The sequence below is a fragment of the Lathamus discolor genome, chromosome 4 (assembly GCF_037157495.1).
Source record: "Lathamus discolor isolate bLatDis1 chromosome 4, bLatDis1.hap1, whole genome shotgun sequence".
NCBI lineage: Eukaryota > Metazoa > Chordata > Aves > Psittaciformes > Psittacidae > Lathamus > Lathamus discolor.
In genome coordinates, this window is record NC_088887.1 from 34,087,106 (window position 1) to 34,105,370 (window position 18,265).

Consider the following 18,265-nt stretch of genomic DNA (forward strand, 5'->3'; position numbering starts at 1 on the left):
ACTTTAAATTGGGACAAACCCACCAGATTCCTACATCATCTCAACCACATATGCAAGGAAAAGAGTGATGAAAACAGATTGCTTCTCCAATTTATTTTAGTCCTTTTCCTTCTATTAAGTGGATCACTGATTACATAGGATATCTTCAGGATATCTTGTAGGTAACAGGTTTTCTCCCTGAATTCCTAGGAAAGAAAATGGGGGACTATTCAACCAGGCTGCTTTGTCCAAGCCTCCAGATCTAGCAAATGGTTCATGGAGTTTGTTCCATCTTCCATTAGCACTGAATCCTGCAACTTGAATGACAGAAGTCTATTTTGAATACTAAGTATTCAGACTCTACTGATGGCAGATTTAAAAATATAGAATCGTAGAATCATAGAATAGTTAGGGTTGGAAAGGACCTCAAGATCATCTAGTTCCAACCCCCCTGCCATGGGCAGGGACACCTCACACTAAACCATCCCACCCAAGGCTTCATCCAACTTGGCCTTGAACACTGCCAGGGATGAAGCACTCACAACCCCCCTGGGCAAAATGTATGAATTAAAGTATACACAGAACTGTAGATATCCACTCTGGATTAATCCTATATGGATTAAGGAAGGAAAAAAAAAGGTAAATAAAAGCACTCAAAATATCTATAAGTATCCGAAACTTCCCAGTACTCTCCTATTTTTTTGTGATCATGTTTGGTGAGACATTCTTTACTTACTCAAACATAGTTTTCCCACAAGATAAGGTCTTCAGAGTACACGGTGCTCAGGATTATGCAGTTGGTGATGATGCTGCTTCTTTTCCTGCCTTATTTTTTATCATGCACTTGGTTAGAATATAATAAAGGAAATTTAGCAAGAAAGAAAACTGGCTTTCTGGCTAGGCTCGATGAACGCCACACAGGCATTTTACACTATTTTCTGTGGCAAAATTAAAGTTTCCTAGAAGGTTACTTCCCTCCCTCTTTGTCAGATGTTATATTCCTTCCCTGAATTCGAGGTGTTCACGTTGCTTTGCAAAATTTCTGAACAGCCCTGAATGCAGTTGAAGTCTTCCTAAAAATACACCCTGATTAACTAGTGAATTATTGCTACAGAGAATAAGTGGCATATGTTTGCTGTCTTTTGAGGTACCTACACAGTTAGAAAAGATCCAAACTCACATTTCACAAAGGTTTCCCAAGGATAACTTCAAAACTTCTTAAAGTTGTGTGGTTCTGAAATTTTTCTGTATTTATGCTGTGTACTTGACTCAGATTTTCTGTATGAGTGACATCAACCAAGAGACAGAGTGCCTAGAACTAGCCTTACAATGCACAGCTTTTTAAGAAGCTGAACTCTAGTGAAGTGTGAATAAAAAAATAAAAATAAATGCAATCATAACTGCAGCACTGAAGAAAGGAAAAAAATTCTCATCCCTGTGCCAGTTAAATACATTTTTCATACTGCTGCTAAAAAATAACAATCCTTTGATTTTCTTTCCAGAAGCTTGCAGAGTTGCTGGCAGCTCCAGTAACTCTTCCAGTTTCTACTGTCAACTCTGCCAGTCTCTCATAAATCTCTATAGTCTCTTACACCTCTCCCCTTCAGAGCTCACCTTCCTTGCCCCAGATTTTGCTAGAATAAATCCCTGTAATGTCACACAGTTTTGCCCCTGCCTAAGTCTACCCTCCTGTCTGAGCAGGCCCCTGTTGTGTTTTTTAATTAGATGGTGGCCTTTGCAGAGAATGGGACTCTGAGGCAAAGAGGTGAAGAAAGGGTCACTGATAATTTATTGCATGTATCAGGGCTGAGCTAGCTGGTAACAGCAAGACTGTAAACCTGAATAATTAGTTTAGTAGGAAACATTGGAAGATTCGGTACTTCAATGCAGGTGAAAACAGAAAGGAATTAGAATCGTTATATTAATCTCATTGAAACCTCTCTGGAAGTGTAAAAACAAGTCATCTGTCAAGAATTATTACTGGTAAGGAAAGATATAATTCAAGAACAGCCCCTGAGAAGGTTTTCTCTTTCTGTTTTGGGATCACCTAGAACCACCGAGTACAAAAATGTGAACCGAGATGTTGCTTTAGAGACAAGTCTTTCAACTTGAAATTTTCAAAAACATTTGCATGTCAGCTATCTCGGACATGCTTCAGGGAGGCTGGTCAGCTCCTATGTATCTTTCATATAAAGCAGCATCAGCATCAGGAGCACACACTTTCTGAAATTCACTGGTTAAGGAAATATGATGGAGGGACAAAGTTTGTGTGGCACCCTTTTTCTACATTGTTACTGACAGTTATGACATGACTAAAGCAGTATTAATGTTATCATCACAGCATATTGACAACTCTTCAAGGGAGCTGTTAGCGGGTCCCACATAACCCTAGGAGGAGGCAGCATTAGAGGAGGTAAGCTGCTGGCAGCTCTGTAACAAGCAGCCTCTGCAGCCCTGGGGAAAACTGAACATTTCTGTACCTGGTGAACCCACAGCAATTGGCAATTTTGCAAAGCTTACTTCCAGAAGGGGAATAATCATGTTTCTCAGTTAGGCAAAAAAAAAAAAAAAAACAAAAAACAACAAGAAAACAAAAAATACATAGCCTAATAAATTGCCATTGTTCAGAAGGAAAACTTTAAAAGATAGTAACACTGCCAAAATCCTTAGAAAACAAAAAGAAGGAATTCAGTCTTATTGAACTAGGTTGTACAGAGACAAAGCCAGGGAGGACTTCGTAGTTAAGTGCTGTGGGACACCCACTGGCGCTGCTGCCTTGGATAATGGGAGCACTTCTGTTCCTGTGACAGTCAAGAGTAAAACCCACGTGCCAACCATGAGCTTAAAGTTGCTGCTCTATCACAAAAGGGGTGTGAGATCACCCACACTTCATAGCTTGATAGACCGCAAGGGTGAAATTCTGGTCCTCTAGGAGTCCAGAGGAGCTCTGTTACTGACTTTCACTTGACCAGGATTTTAGTTGTTAAAATAAGAGTTAGATGGGCAACTCTTAATATCTTATTATCCAGTCCTCATACAAGCTAATAGGGAGGTGCTAGAAAAGAATTAACTGTAGAATATTTAAAAAAATAATAAAATCCTTCCTGTTTGTGTTTAATAAAAACAAGAAAAAAACCTCCCAAGATCCTTAATATTGCCCATTACTATTCATATCCTCAATTCACAACTAACGCATTTTAATCCAGTCACAGGGTGTGCTTTAAACAATTCAGTTCTGCATTATGTGCTGCATTTGAGATGTTCAAGATCTTAATTGTTTGTTCTCTTCAGTATCCCCCACCCAAGAAGTTAATGAAAAATTCAGTCATGATGGTATTGTTTATGACAGACATAGCTGTGACACATGATAATTTCACAATCATTTCAAGACACCATGTGGGTTTTTTTGACGTTTTGTGACAGGCTGTGTTATCAAGCACAATTGTTTGCACAGGAAACAACTGTAGCACATGGTCCTTAGGACATTATGTTATCTCCTGATAATGATGTCATTAACATGTGTATACTATAATTAATGACTACAAGAGCGATTCATTTGAGTAAGGCTTATGAATCCATTTCATCTAAAAAGGGAAAGAAAACCTATAATCATTTGAGCTCAGATCCTGAAAGCTACTTACTTGCAACCTGCTGCAGCTACACTGAGTGACCCATTAATTGAGGCATATTAGCCAAGAAGCATTTATTTCTCAGTTATATTACAGAAGCTTGGATTAGAATCATTATCATAATGATTGTTCTCATAGAGATCAATGAGAGAAACAGGAACCTAGCAGTGCTCCAAAACCCTTTGTCACCCTATCTGCTACCAGCGGTAGCCAGGAAACAATTACAGTTCATCAGCCTGCATAGATAATATAATGAAGCTGAAGACATGTAGACAGTAAACCCACTGCCATTAATGCCATATCCTCATTCTCTTGTAAGGCTCTAAGACAGAAAAGCACACTTCTTAAATCCTTGCCTGCATGTCACATAGAAAACAAACTGTTTTAAGGCAGTTCAGACACATGAAGCTTTCTTATATAAGGTTAACAATTTCTATCCCTCTTGCTATAATGGGCATCCTGTTGACCAGGTAATATATAATTTATTTCTGCCATCAAATTTTTGCCAATGTATTTGATGGTTCAGTGTCCTGATGTTAGACACACCATGGTTTTAGTACAATGTCTAAATTATACTGAAATGTCTAATTGCTGTGTTTTTGCTACAGACTCAATTCTGCTTTTTGCTGCTTATAGCTTCCTAAAATAAACATACATATTTATTTAGACCACCTAAATTTGTTTTCAAGTCTAAATTTGTTTTCAATCCACTCTTCTCTCTTAAGACTAATAAAATGCCACAGAGAATTTTGTTTTATTCAGATTTCCAGAAGGCTTTGTTTGGGCACACAAAATATTTTTATGGTTATATTTTCATACAGAACAGCCACACCAAGATAGCTGGGAGTGAATGAAATTTCCAACCTGCCACAGATACAGTCCTCAGGAAAATTGCCTACAAGATGTCAAAAGAGATTAGAATGAGACTGGATGCCTGTGAAGATGCTTGAAAATAGACTGCTCACAGAAGTTACAAACAAGAAAGACTAGATCATGCTGAATCCTTCAGAAAGATTAAAACACAACAGGAGGGAGCTGGGGAGCTGTAAGTAGACCTGCTTCTCCCAGAAGCACACAAAGCACAAATGTTGAATGGTGTTCAAAGGCACATGAAGCACTAGAGAGGCTTTTCCAGAATGGGGGTGGTGGGGAGGGATATGTTGCTCCAAAACAAAAATAAAAAAAAAAAAAATGTTTTTTTTTTTTGAGAGACATCAGTGCCTTCTGTTGGTTCTTTCTTTCTTCCTGTGGAACTGGAGGAGAGTGTATTGGGAGACCCAAGAATACCTCTCTTGTCCAACTTTTTCATTGCTAACTATACAATGTCAGTATCTGTGACTTTTCTGTTGCCTCTTACATATTGTTTCTATAGAGTAAACATAAGAATTATATGAGTATATTGTATAATGATTTATATGCATCATTAACTTTGCTCTGAGGCTTGAAACATTAAATATGTATTTACGTAGTAGCCTTTTCTACTCTGTAACTCCAGAATAATCATCACTGTATCTACTTCGCTGTGCACTACACTTTTTAAAGTTCAAGTGAATAAAATAACAATACCTATTTTAGTGATATAAACTACAAAATATTAAAAAACTCAAGAAATACAAAATCAGAATTTCTGGAAGGGTAAATTAGAGCAGTATTATCACCAGCTGATGTGAGAGACATACTAAAGGAGTTGACATTCAGAAATCATTCTCTCTACCTCATAACAATGTTATATGTATATTTGTACATGTATGTTCCATCTTGTACGGTTGTCTTTCAAAAATGCTTGTGGTTATACTAAAAATAAGATAAGAATGACTGTTCCTCCTAAATAAAGCTCCTGATTCAGTATGAAGTGTGCTTTTTCTGCCATGCAAATCACAAAAATTGGAAAGTTCCCAGTCTTGGCCTACAGCAATCTTATATGAGTTAAAATCTACAGTTCACATACTGTCCACTCTTTAACTGCAGCATTTTTTATAATTATTGATTATAACATCCTTTATAACAGCACATTAAAAGAAAATGATGCCAAAAGGTAAATAAAATTTATACACTCATACAAAACAAGTGGAGATGTAGAAACAATCAAGGAATATATATTAAGTATTTCAATTGCAAGTAGCTCGCATGCTTAATTCTGGAAAAGCAAGAAACTAATGAAAAAGACCCCACAAAGTCAAAACAGGGATGCCAGAGTTCACTGTAAATTTAGAACCCTGACTTGAACCCAATATGACAAATATGACAAATATGTCTGCTTAAGTATCCTATCGTACTTGGCAAATGCCCCCACTAGCTTTATGGGAGGAGGCAAGAGAGAGCACATATTCCCCTAACTTAAACCAGTTAGATGGTTTATCACACTTTTTAGTGTTACTGAAAAGTAATGTTACTATTAGAATGTGTTAGAATAATTAGCAAAAGCAGAAATAATCTTGTATATGGACAAGATGCAAAGAACTTACTGGGAATTGAAGAAGGCAGCATGCACATGTATTCATATATGCTTATAAGCACATAAATATACTGTTTAATTGTAGCATGCGCAGAGCTTACTCTGTGTCAGCAGAGCCATAGTAAATGCCCAAGTCCACATTCCTGCCCCACAGCAAATGGGAGGAAATTCAACATCTTTAACCGTTGATTAATTCAACTGTCAAGCTCTTTGGATGTCCCCTGTGCCAAGCAGACTCATGGGCAACTACCACAGCTCAGCATAATGCCAAGCCACTTGCTCATCCATGCCCGCTGGATTGAACATTTAAGCCCCCCTCTTCCAGAACAGAGGCCAATTTATTCTGCTACTGTACCTTAACAGGCAAAATAACTAGACAGCAATGGTTAAAAGCAGATTACAGCCAAGGAAGAAGCCCTAGTCCTCCTAGCCAAGGTAACAGTGGGTAGCACCAGCCTTACACCTTCTGGCCAGGTCATTCTTTCTTAGTTTTTGAATACCTCTTTAAGTGTTTTGGGAGGCCTACCAGTTTCTTACTGAAAAGATTAAGAGCAAAAAGGAAGAGTGTTAGCATCACTGTGCAATGAATAATTCTGTTAGAAATTCCAAACCAAAGTAGATCCAGAAAGGCAATGGTCACTATAAACAATCAAAACACAGAAGTCCTCTTTCACATCTGCCTTCTCTGTTGAGTTACCCAAAATACAGCTGCGACACGGCATTAGCAAAATTCCTGAGGGCACCCAGTATTGCTATGCACTCCTATAATGGTCTTCTTCATCATTTAGGTGCATGCCCATTTTCCTTAAAAGCTAGGCACTTCATTTGACTATTATTTAAATCTTAGAGATGGGCATTTAGAAAATGGTAATTGGATTTTCAACAACAATATGCAACCACTTATGAAAAGTCTGTTCTCCCTTATTTCAATTTGGCAAGTCTTCACTTGAAAGTCTGATGGCAGGAGACTTTCCTTGCTGAAAGTAGGGGTTTATAGCTCTAAGTGCATGGCAAAGAGCCAACCTGTACCAGTTGTAAATGCAACAGTTATGCTGCATTGCAAAGTAAGACAAAAATAGCAGAGTACTGCTTTCTTATGGTGCTCTTACAGTAATAGGCACTCATTTGAAAAGCCAGTTTTGAGATAAGACCACAGAAGTGAAATCCTGCTGCACTAGTGTGTATGTACATGTGTGCAATTACTGAAATCAATGACTAGTAATTAAAAAGTAGGAAAAATAACTCTCTAACAGATGCTCTTTCCACTTTCTGATTTGCAAAAAAAACATATTTATGTAATAGGTCTGCTGAGGCATTCTTTTTTTCTGTCTCTTTCTCTCTCATTTTGTGGTCATAAGTTTATATAATTTATCTTTTAGAAAAGACTTTTGATCCTTTGAAAACCTTTGTGAAGAAAGAGATCGAATTAAGAGAACAGGATTGTTTCTCACTTATCTCTCAATATGACACAACAATTAGTAGAAAGATGTTCGTGTTAGGTCACTTGCAATATGATTTAGTGGCTTATTTCTAACTTACTAATACAAGCAAAGTTCAGACTGGCAAAACTAACTGAGAGAACTTGTAAAGCTGACTGAAAGCCAGACTATTTACATCAATTGCTGCATTTCCAAAGACTTACAACATTTGCTGGAGCTTAATTACATCAGCTTTCAGAGCATGGCATACAATAAATATGCAGAGTCTTCTCCTTTAAAGTATAAATCAAACCTTAGCACAACAACAACAAAACCCCAAACCAGCTCCTAGAAATATATGACAAAATTCCTTGATAGCTATCTGCTTTGCTAAGTATAATTTAGCATGTCACCGATTATGTGAAAGACAATTGCATACACACTATTTTTATAAATCAGGGCTCTGTTTTAAGGATGAAGAAATGGCTTTAGGAATATAACGCTTAGATGTCTTTTTTTTTGAGGATGTACTTAAAGAATTAAATGTAGTGGGAAAAAAACCCAAACAAACAAAAAAACAGGAATGTCACAGACAAGAAGAATTGTGTTTAATGAAAGCAGGTATCCCATCATAGCACTTTTTTTTTTTTTCCTGCTAAAAAAAATTGATGTGTAATTGCTTTTTGCTGAAAACATTTGAAATCGGTAACCTCCATCTGATGAACCAAAGATCAATCATGTTGTGTGTGTCCCTGACAGCTTCATTACAGCTAAGTAAACAGCATAAGAAATACAATCAGGAAAAACTTCTATCATCTGATCAGATCTGGGTGGGGTTTGTTCCTTTATTTGCATCCTTTCTTTTCAGCATGCATCAAAGAACATGTTTATGTGAGTGCAAACATGTTCATGCATACAGGCACAAAGAGATACTGGTAACTGAGGCCATTAATTTACATAGATCAAACAGAGAATGAGATCTTCCTGGACTTTTACAGCATAATGACATAACATGATATTTTGGAAAATGAAGTACAGAAACTTACAGCAGAAGTTTCAATCATAAAAGCTAGAAATTTAAATAACATCTTTGCCAATAACTGACAAACTAGGCTGCGTTCTTGCTTGCCTGAGAACACATCAGCTTGCATGAGGAAATGTGGCAGGATACAGACTCACAGCTGTCACAGCTAAAACAATTTAAATCACATAGACCCACCTGCACCTGCACAGGGAGTTCTGTTCTGATGTTCTGATAAATGCGTAGAGTGGGCAACTTTCAATAAACATTTAAATTCTTCATGGATACTCTTGCGTTGCTTACTCTTTTGAAAAATCAGCAGGAAGGTTTGCACATTTCCAAACAAGCTAAAAATGTTAATGGAAAATACTGTTTCACAAGTCAAGAACTGTAGTTGGAACTACAGCGTCTATTCCCTCCCTGAAGAACCTTTTCTCTTTTCTGAATTTGGTCATGTGTTCACCTTACACCCATACAGTTACACAACATTGCTTTCCCAGGGGCTACCAGGAATTTGCCAGGTAGAAGGTAAGCACTGAATAAATTATGACAGAGAAGGTAAAATTAATGTTACAAAGATGTACATACTGCCTGGACAACACAGCTCCTACATGATCAAATATTCTTTCTCAGTATGGAAAAGAAAACAAAAAGTGAATGTAAGACTAATTTTTCTGTGGCCTGATGGAGACAGTTAAAAGAAAAAAAACACAAATGATTGGGTTAGATTAATCATAAGTAATTAGGCCAACAGTAAGAGCTCATTCTTTCATTATCTCCTGGTTTGACAGACTAAATCAATTCATTCCTTAACCCTGCAGGATCCTAATAAGATTTATCTAAAAATGGAGCCATGCTTTAGTTATCTACACCATGAAGACACTCCAAAATCAATTGCTATGGCCATAAATGGACACTTCCGTTTTTTTTCCAAGAAACATAAAAGTGACAGATTAAGATATGTTCAAGCACCACATATCAAACAAATTACTGTATGAAAAATCAGAAGGCAGCTCAGACATTGATGAAGAAGATGAATTGTAATGTTTAGCAACACAGTTTAGGGGGAAGAAAACTTGCCTCCCACAAACCAAATACATCTAAATTGCTGAAAGAAAATCGGCACTTGTAAATCCTTTCTTCTGATTATCCCTGACATTCAGAGCAGGAAGAGGTATGTGAAGCAATCCCTTAAATTCTCCTGTATACAGCTTCTTCAGCTTGTAGACAGCTCTACTTCCTACCTTGTATATTCTGTTCCTTTCCTTGACCTCCCAGATTTGAATTTATTTTTTGTTTTTTTGTTGATTATCACAGAATCTATGCGCAGTATATATATTGAGTACCATTGCAGGATTTTCACAGAGGGATATGAACAAAGCTAGCATTCAATTCTTGAAAAACTATTTTAAAGAGAAAAAAAAAATAACACTTTCTTTATATTTCAAGGCAAAATCGCTTGCTTTAAAAAAAGCTTTAAATTGCACTGATGCAAGCAGTTGTAAAAGGCTGTCATTGGCTAACAGTGACATCTGATAAATTTGAAAAGAAATAAACTCTTATCCAAAGCATAAAATATGTGCATATAAACTACCTTTTTTACTTTTTCTTTTACTACAGGAGCATTATACAGAAAAATGTATGTAACTGATTTGCCATCTGTGTCAATTATCTGTGTCAAATATAGTTTATATCCCGCATATTTTGTAAGATATTGTGAAATATATGTATATATTTGTTATAACTCATTGTCTCTTTCCTTTTTTTATGCAAAACTTAGGTTTATACATCAAATTAAAGATAAAAAATCAGCCACATTAAATAAATAAATAGATACAATATAAATTTATAAAGAATCACCATGCAGGTCCCACAACAGCATTTAATAATGAAAAACAGTGAATAACCTTTTGAAACACAGGTCCTGTACTGAAAAAGATTGTGATTGGGTTATTCAAAGTACAGAAGAACCTCTGGTATGTAAGATGAAATACTGTCATTTAAGAATGTCCACTATTTTTGCTGTTCAAACAGTATTCTGCAAATCCTAAACTCATATGAGAATAATAATGGGGAGCTCTGAAATGGATAAATAGAAGAATGAATATGGATGGAAAAGGCTTTTTAAAAAAGAGGAAGTGGTGGCAGAGACGTAAGGTTGCAGAATGGCGACAGCAAGGAAGAGTAAGAAGCACCAGTGACTGTGAAGGGAAAATTATGTGAGACAAGAATACCATCCTCTCTGAGCCTGAGGCTTTGTCCTGGTGGAATATAGGTACTGTGTAAATGAGATGTACCTTAAAGCTAGCATGACTAGACACAGAGAAAAGAGATGAGGGGAAAGGAAATGGGAAAGGAAAAAGGGAAGGGAAAGCCATGGTACTATAACAGATAGCTTTCTTGAATTGGAATACTCATATATAAGACACACACAGCTAAATTAATTTATATCCCACTATTGCTTTACAATGATCTCTTGATTTAAGTTTATTTAAACTTTGTTAGCGAGATGTAGGCCCAATTCCTGATGACATTGCAAAAGTAAAAATAAGCAACAATAGATCACGCGTGCACTTCCTCCACTAGAAGCAAACATTAAACCCAGCAAACACAGTGCATACAGCTCCCACCCCACAAATGAAATAGATATATTCACAGCAGCATCTATATTGTAAGATGTTACTCAGAAAAACTACTTGGCTTAATAAAACAAACATGATAACCCAGGGAATTATATACTCTATAAGCATTAAATGCCCCTTAAGGTAAATATTAAAGAAAAAATGAGACCGTACCTACATACATGCTGCATTTGAAATCGGCTTAACTCTAGATAAACCAGCAAACATCACTACTGAACATTTGGCATGGTTAGTGTTTAGTCATTATTCTTTGGAAAAAAAGAAATAACCTAGCATTACACTGTCCTAATGCTATTTATATGAAGGCATACTTTTGTGTAGCTGACTTTGAGATTTAGAACCACTTCATAATTTCAAGAAAACGTCAGGAAAAAAAATAAATTGTTTTGTATGAGTGGTGTGTTCTGATGAGAATTTCTGAGTTATGTGTTCAAATTTAATTACCATGTCTATTCATTTCTCTCCCTATCTTCTAGTTGATACAGTCTCATATGATAGATGCCACCACGGCCTCTTAAAGCCGTCACATCCAGCTCCAGCCACTTAAGTGGTCCACAGCTGTGCTTCTGAATATGATGCTCTGAGTGTGTGCTGCAAAGCTGTTGCATCTGAAGGAGTTGGCCGAGCTACTGCGGGTCTGTCAGTGATTCGCACCCTGGGATGGTCTCTTCCCACTCTCAAACAAGGCTTAGAAACAGCACAGAGCCCAGGAGGGGCAGAGTGGCAGAGCTAGAAGCAGGGCACTCAAACTTTTTGCAGCCAGATGTGGAAAGGAAGACAACAATGAACTATTAGAGATTTGAAGATCTTCCACCTGTCCTATCAAACTAGGAGGAGGAGTAATGTTTGCTAAACTAAACCTGGTAGATGAGTAATAGGTAACTTCAAGATGAGTAATCCTGAAAATCTGTCTGTCAAGCATCCTATGCTTACCAGCACATAATTTTCTTAAAAGTTTATTGGGACATATTGTGTTTCAGAAGTATTCGTTCACATGTCACATGAAGGCAACCCTAAACCTGAATAGTTATGTTTTAAATTCTCTTTCAAGAAAATGGCCTTCTAAATTACCAGAAAGAATAATTTCCAGCATATTTCCTCCCAGATAAGAGTCTTTAAGTATTACCATTTGTTGTATTCTAGCACAGCAGGGTTTGCAGTTTTTGCCAAATACAATATACAGAAATTTGTGAGCTTACTTTCTCAATTAAGGTTATTGTGAATGGATTATCTATCTAGCCTGTATAAATCACTGCAACACTACCATCTCAATTAAAGGACAGTACAGCAGATGTTATTTTCAAGTCTTGTTTCAGCAGTGTTCGGAGACATAGGAGCTGTAATCCTTGATCTGAAATTAACTCTGCTGCTTGGAGTCTACTGACCACAGCTGGCCAAAGCTGGACACAGAGTTTACTGCAATCTGAGAGCCACATGAAACCTTCTCTGAGTAAGCTAGTAATTTAACAGCACACAAGAGGTATTGAGAAAGGAGGACAATTAAAATATCTGTGTTTTTTCTGTGTGTAAGTATTACTAATGTGTTCAGTAAAGGGAGAAAATAAAATAGCAGCTAGAGTATATACCTTGCAAATCATACCCCTTAGAAGACTTTCTAAGTAACGTGAAGATGTGAAGGCATTCAAAAGATGAAATCATCACAACTTTGTTAAACTGCTCAGTTTTTCCGTGAAAGACTCAATATTCTGCGTCTACTATGAGCACTTCAATAGAAAGAAAATTTCTGAAAATAAACCTCACTCTTGCTTCCTTTCGAATGCTGCTATTTGGGCAGCATAAAACTGAGAGATACAGCTATTCTGAAAAAGAACCCACAAACAGAAAAGGTACAGCAGAGCCTATGCGCACTTCGTTGTTAGCTAGCTAGCTAAAGAGAAATCTGTTTCACCTTCCTGCTAGAAACATTACTGTGCAAACAGCCTTGAAGAAAAGAAAAAGGGCTGCTATATTCTTTTTTTCCTTGCACCCAATTAGAAAAATACATTTTTTAAGAGAAGTCCTTACCTCTCCCCTTAAATTACAGTATTGCAAAGATTTGCATACAAAAGCACTTAAGCATTTTGTACTGCAGTACATCTGGCAATTATCTTACAAGAGAAAGCATTCGTTTTAGCCAATTGCCACAGGCTTGGCATTACTGAGGGAAGTAGAAAGCATTTGAATGTACAGAAGAAAAGGGATATTCCAGCTTTCTACCAGCTACCTTGAACATACTTCACGTTTAATTTCACCCTGTTGCCACAGGCACTGTGTTGTTATGACAGCCGATCTGCCATTGAATAGCTGTAAAGGAAAATCAACAAAGGATCGCTTCAGCGATTTTCAGTGCAATTTATTGGAGCTTGTATCTTGTGGCTGCTGCCGCCTGTTGGGGTAATGACACATGATGGGTGATTAAAGTGCAAGTCGCTAAATCAAAGCTGTGCCAATGGTCTGAAGAAGCAGAAAACAGCATTCAGACCCTGTTCATTTCTCATACTGGGAGGACCTCATCACGGGGGAAAAAAAAAAGAAAAGGCTGTTTTACTAAAAAGAGAAAGTATTTGTGTCTAGGGAGAATTCTTGTGTTTCCAAGATTTACTGTATCTTTCTTACAGCATCTTTTAGACTGTGCATTTAATGAAAATAAATAATTAAAACAGAGTGTTACAATCCACCACCACTGGATTTTAAGCTGAGCTGTACTGTAGTTCTTTGACATACTCATATTTAACATAGTTTTTGCCTTTGTTTGCCAAGAAATAGGTGGTGAAATAGAGAGCTGTCATGAGGGTAAGGGCAAAGGTAGAAAAGGGCAGCTCACAAGTTCATGGGAAAGGAGATTTTGGGATACAAGGGTACTTTCACTTCACTGCAGTTATTTTTGGTTTTCTTTCTTTTTCCCTTACTCTTTAATTCTGAGGACATATGCAAGTACTCCAACTAGACATTTCTACTGATTTTAGCCAAATTCTGTCATTGGTCAAAAATGTACTCTACCTGAAATAACTGCAAAATAAGTATGAAGAAGCAAAGAAATGAAAAATACTTTTGTTTAAAAATGGCAGAATATCAGGAAGATAAAACAATAAAGCAGTGTACACAGACCAGGGGACTTTGGTTTGTTGGTTGGTTTTAGGTTTGGGTTGTTTTTGGGGTTTTTGGTTTTTTTTTTGGGGGGGGGGTGTGGTTTTTTTCCCACAGAAAAAAATATTTACAGATCATGGAACTGTGAAAATATATGGAGCAAAGATAGTGTCCTGGTTTCAGCTGGGATGGAGCTAATTTTCTTCCTAGTAGCTGATACAGTGCTGTGGTTTTGAATTTAGTATAAGAATAATGTTAATAATATACTGACGCTTTAGTTATTGGTATGTAGCGCTTACTCTAAGTCAAGGACTTTTCAGCTTTTTGTGCTGTGCCAGTGAGGAGGGGCACAAGAAGCTGGGCAGGAGCAGACACAGGACACCTGACCCAAACTAGCCACAGAGATATTCCATACCACAGGACATCATGCTCAGCACATAAATTGGTGGGAGTTAGCTGATTGCTGATTCGAGGACAGACTGGGCATTGGTCAGCGGGTGATTAGCAATTGTATTGTGCATCACTTGTCTTTCTTGGGTTTTATTCCTCTCTTTTTGTTGTCTCCCTTTTCATTGCAATTTATTATTGTTATTACATTTTATTTCAATTATTAAAGTTTTTTATCTGAACACACAGGTTTTACCTTATTTCCAGTTCTCCTCCCCCTCTCACTGGGGGCAGTAGGGGATGGTGAGCAAGCAGCTGTACTGTACTTAGTTGCCGGCTGGGGTTAAACCACGACAGATAGATTATATTATAAATGCGATTCTTTTCATATACAAGGAAAAGTAGCAGTTGGAGAGATCTCAATTTTCCTATATTCTCAACAAGGAATAATTTTCCTAAAGTCTAAAACAAGTATCTAGAAGCACTCTGGTGAGCAGAGCACGGTAAGCTCTCCATCACAGCTCATTGGCTTTACTGCAGGTGTTGCAGCAAAGCAGACTCATCTGACTAGCCAAAGCGTGCCTTTATCTTGCCCCTATAAAGTTTCACAGAGGAAGCCATGCATAGACTTCTATGCATTTTAATATACAGATGCTGCAGTGCTTCAACCACACAGGGGAACAACTGTTAGCTAGCAGTGGAAGAAACATCTTCACTAGATTCAGAATCTTCCTTCATAAGCATGTTTTGGGTTTATTTGTGTTTATAACTATTATTATTTTTTATTTCTTTTGCTGTGATAGCCAGTTGTGTGATGGGGGCTTCTTTATTCCGTTAATTGTCTGAAGATGGAAATAAACAGATCTTGCTGGAAATAGGTTGTGGTCAACATGGACGAGAGGTCTTATAAGGGAAGCAGAGGCAGCAGACATACAGGGTGGTAAATTAACACAACCAAGACCCAGGTAGCTGCAGAAACAGGGCAGTACACTCACTTTTACACTGTGACAAAGCTTCTGTTTCCAAAGTCTTTTATGTTTTTCTAGCAGGTCTTGTCACAGATAACAATTTTTTAAAGTTAAAAAAAAAAATGGTTTAAGAAACTTAGCATTAAAAGTATGAGCTGGGATTAGTATTTTCCTTCTGAAAGAAGGTGTGGGTCTGTCTAACAGTTTTAGGCTTATATATTAGACACATATAATGCAATAGTTAAGAAGCATATTTGAGAGGTAGGTGAATGGAGCAATTCTGTTTTCTTGGCAGAAGGGATTTGTTGGAAATGTTTTGGTTATCAGACTAAATGTTCTCAGGCTCCACACTGACATGAAAATAAGTGGGAGATTTGAGAAGGGGCAGGACTAACATGACTAACTTTTACAGAGTATTTACATAGGAACATACATACCTTAATGAAACCCGCTTTTCAGCAGGGAATCTTTTTCACAATGCCATTCTATCATGTTATATATTGTCCCTAAAGTGGAATTAGGGAGTATGACATTTATTCAGATGAAGGCAGGCAGGCAGTCCATTTTAAGCAGACATCTCTTCCCTTGTGACTCCCAGGCAATCTTTAAATAATTTTAGTTCTTCCCTTCATGCTAAAGGCTCATTATCCTTTATAGAAATTCTTTAGAACTCTTCTCATCCCAAGCACCAGGAGTAATTTCTCAAGACAGCATTAGATTCCTTATTCCAGATCTCTCTCATAATTTTCTAATATTGTATGTCTTAGTGAATACAGAATTCAAGAACAACTTATCATTGGTTCAGAAGAAGAGAAAAAATCACTGATCATGATTTTTATGTCAATTTCTTGAAAAGAAAAGAAGGATAACAGCTGCTAAGTGAAGATGCTCTGCCTTCACGGCTATCATTCTAGCCCTATGGTTCCTGATTCAGCATTGACTCTGACAGCTCTTTCTTTCCACATTTCTATTAGCATTCCTGAAGCATCTTCCTTTTGCTCTCATCTTTTTGCTTTGCAGTCCCTCCTCATACAATCTCCCTTCAGCATATAAGTTGGACCAGCTTCTCTGACATGAAGGTGTCATGTAACAAACACTGAGGCTCTATGTAAATATGTATCTGAAATTACTACCATTTCTTTCTCAGCATTAAAAGTCTTGTTAATCAGGCCAAGTCAGTTTATAGCTTTAGCTGGTTGGTCAACACCAGAGGATCTGCCAACTGGGCTTGCCCAGCCCAGTCAGAAATTTTGCATACTGTAGAAGGGGATAAAGCTCCTGTGGTGCACATAAAGAATTTTCTGGGGAAGACAGTCTGTGTTGTTCCTGCTTCAGCTAAAGGCAAACCCACCCGTGGGATTGCTTTTGCTCAGGGACCCAGACATACTTGCTGGGTAATGCGGGAAGATGGGCTTCACTAAGAAAAGGTCTGTCAATTTTAGAGGTAATCTCTCCACTCCTGAACAACCAAAGCAAACATTTGTCTATCCTTTTTTGACTTCAAAGGTCAGTAGCTTTTCTGTTTAGATACAGGTGGAACTGGAAATTCTGGAAGAGTAAAGCATCCAGCCACACTTAAGAGATTTGTCACGGGATCTATGAAAGGCAAAATTTTATCCAACAATGTTACTAAAAGAGTAGGTGAAAACTTTTATCAAACACGGAGGAGAAGAATCACCTATGCACAAGGTTGGGTTTTTTTAAGTTTGCATTGATGCTATCAATGGTTAGCATCTGCATACATGAGGTATCTGTGGTACAAGGGACAGTTAAGATGTGAAGGCATTGTTGCCATGTCTTTCTTTCTGAGAGGTAGTCTAGTTTCACAATCAGTGACTATATCTAAGCCACTTTACTTTTTCATCAGATGATTTGAGTTACTGTTCACAGACAACCCATATGTAGACTGAGGGAAGGAGTGAAACCAATTTGTCACAAGGAAGTCCAAGGTCTTTATCTAGTACTAGGAACCTGAGGACTAGGGTCAAGAAACAGGCTTGTGGGAGTGAGGGTAAAAGAGTCAGAACAACTAGAGAGAAAAAGAAAAAGGCAAATGATAAGATAGAGTATCAGAGAGAATAAAGGTCCAGGCTCTCACTTTGGTGTCACTCCACCTGACATATTATGTGCTGTAATCACACTGCCAGAAGAGGGGATCCAGCTATACCTGAAGCCCACCATGGCACACTTCCCCAGACCAGCTTCTCCTTAATGTGTGCTTGATTATAAAGCTAAAGCCAACATATGCTCTTGTGTGTACACATGAACACGCTAATGGCATTTGCTCTAACATCCATGCTGGGAGCAGTACGTGTGTTAGTGTGGATGTGTGAGAGTGTATAGACATGCTTGCCTGCTATCTCAGAGCTGGAGGGGTTTTCATTAGATTGAAACAGCAACTGACTCTCCAGGGAAGCTCCTGCTCCTATTTGATAAGGGATGCTCTTTTATCACACATGAAACTGCATGCAGTGATCAGACAGACAGTGTGTGTAGCTGTCAAACAGAGGAAAGCTGTTTTCTGTAGCATATTACAGCAGTGTATTGCTACTACAGTTGAAGATTGGCCCCAGAATGGCCAGTTATGGAAACTGCAAAAGCTGGAACTTCTACTGATCAACAAAAAAAAAGTATGCAATTAATGCAGTTGCTTGAGATAATGGGATATCATGTTATTTT

The 18,265-nt window shown here is 37.6% G+C and overlaps 1 protein-coding gene across 1 annotated transcript in view; it reads right to left on the reverse strand.

The window, feature by feature from the left end:
* DSCAM (DS cell adhesion molecule) overlaps positions 1 to 18,265 on the reverse strand; it is a 181,528-nt gene that overhangs the window by 114,809 nt on the left and 48,454 nt on the right. The window lies entirely within an intron of this gene.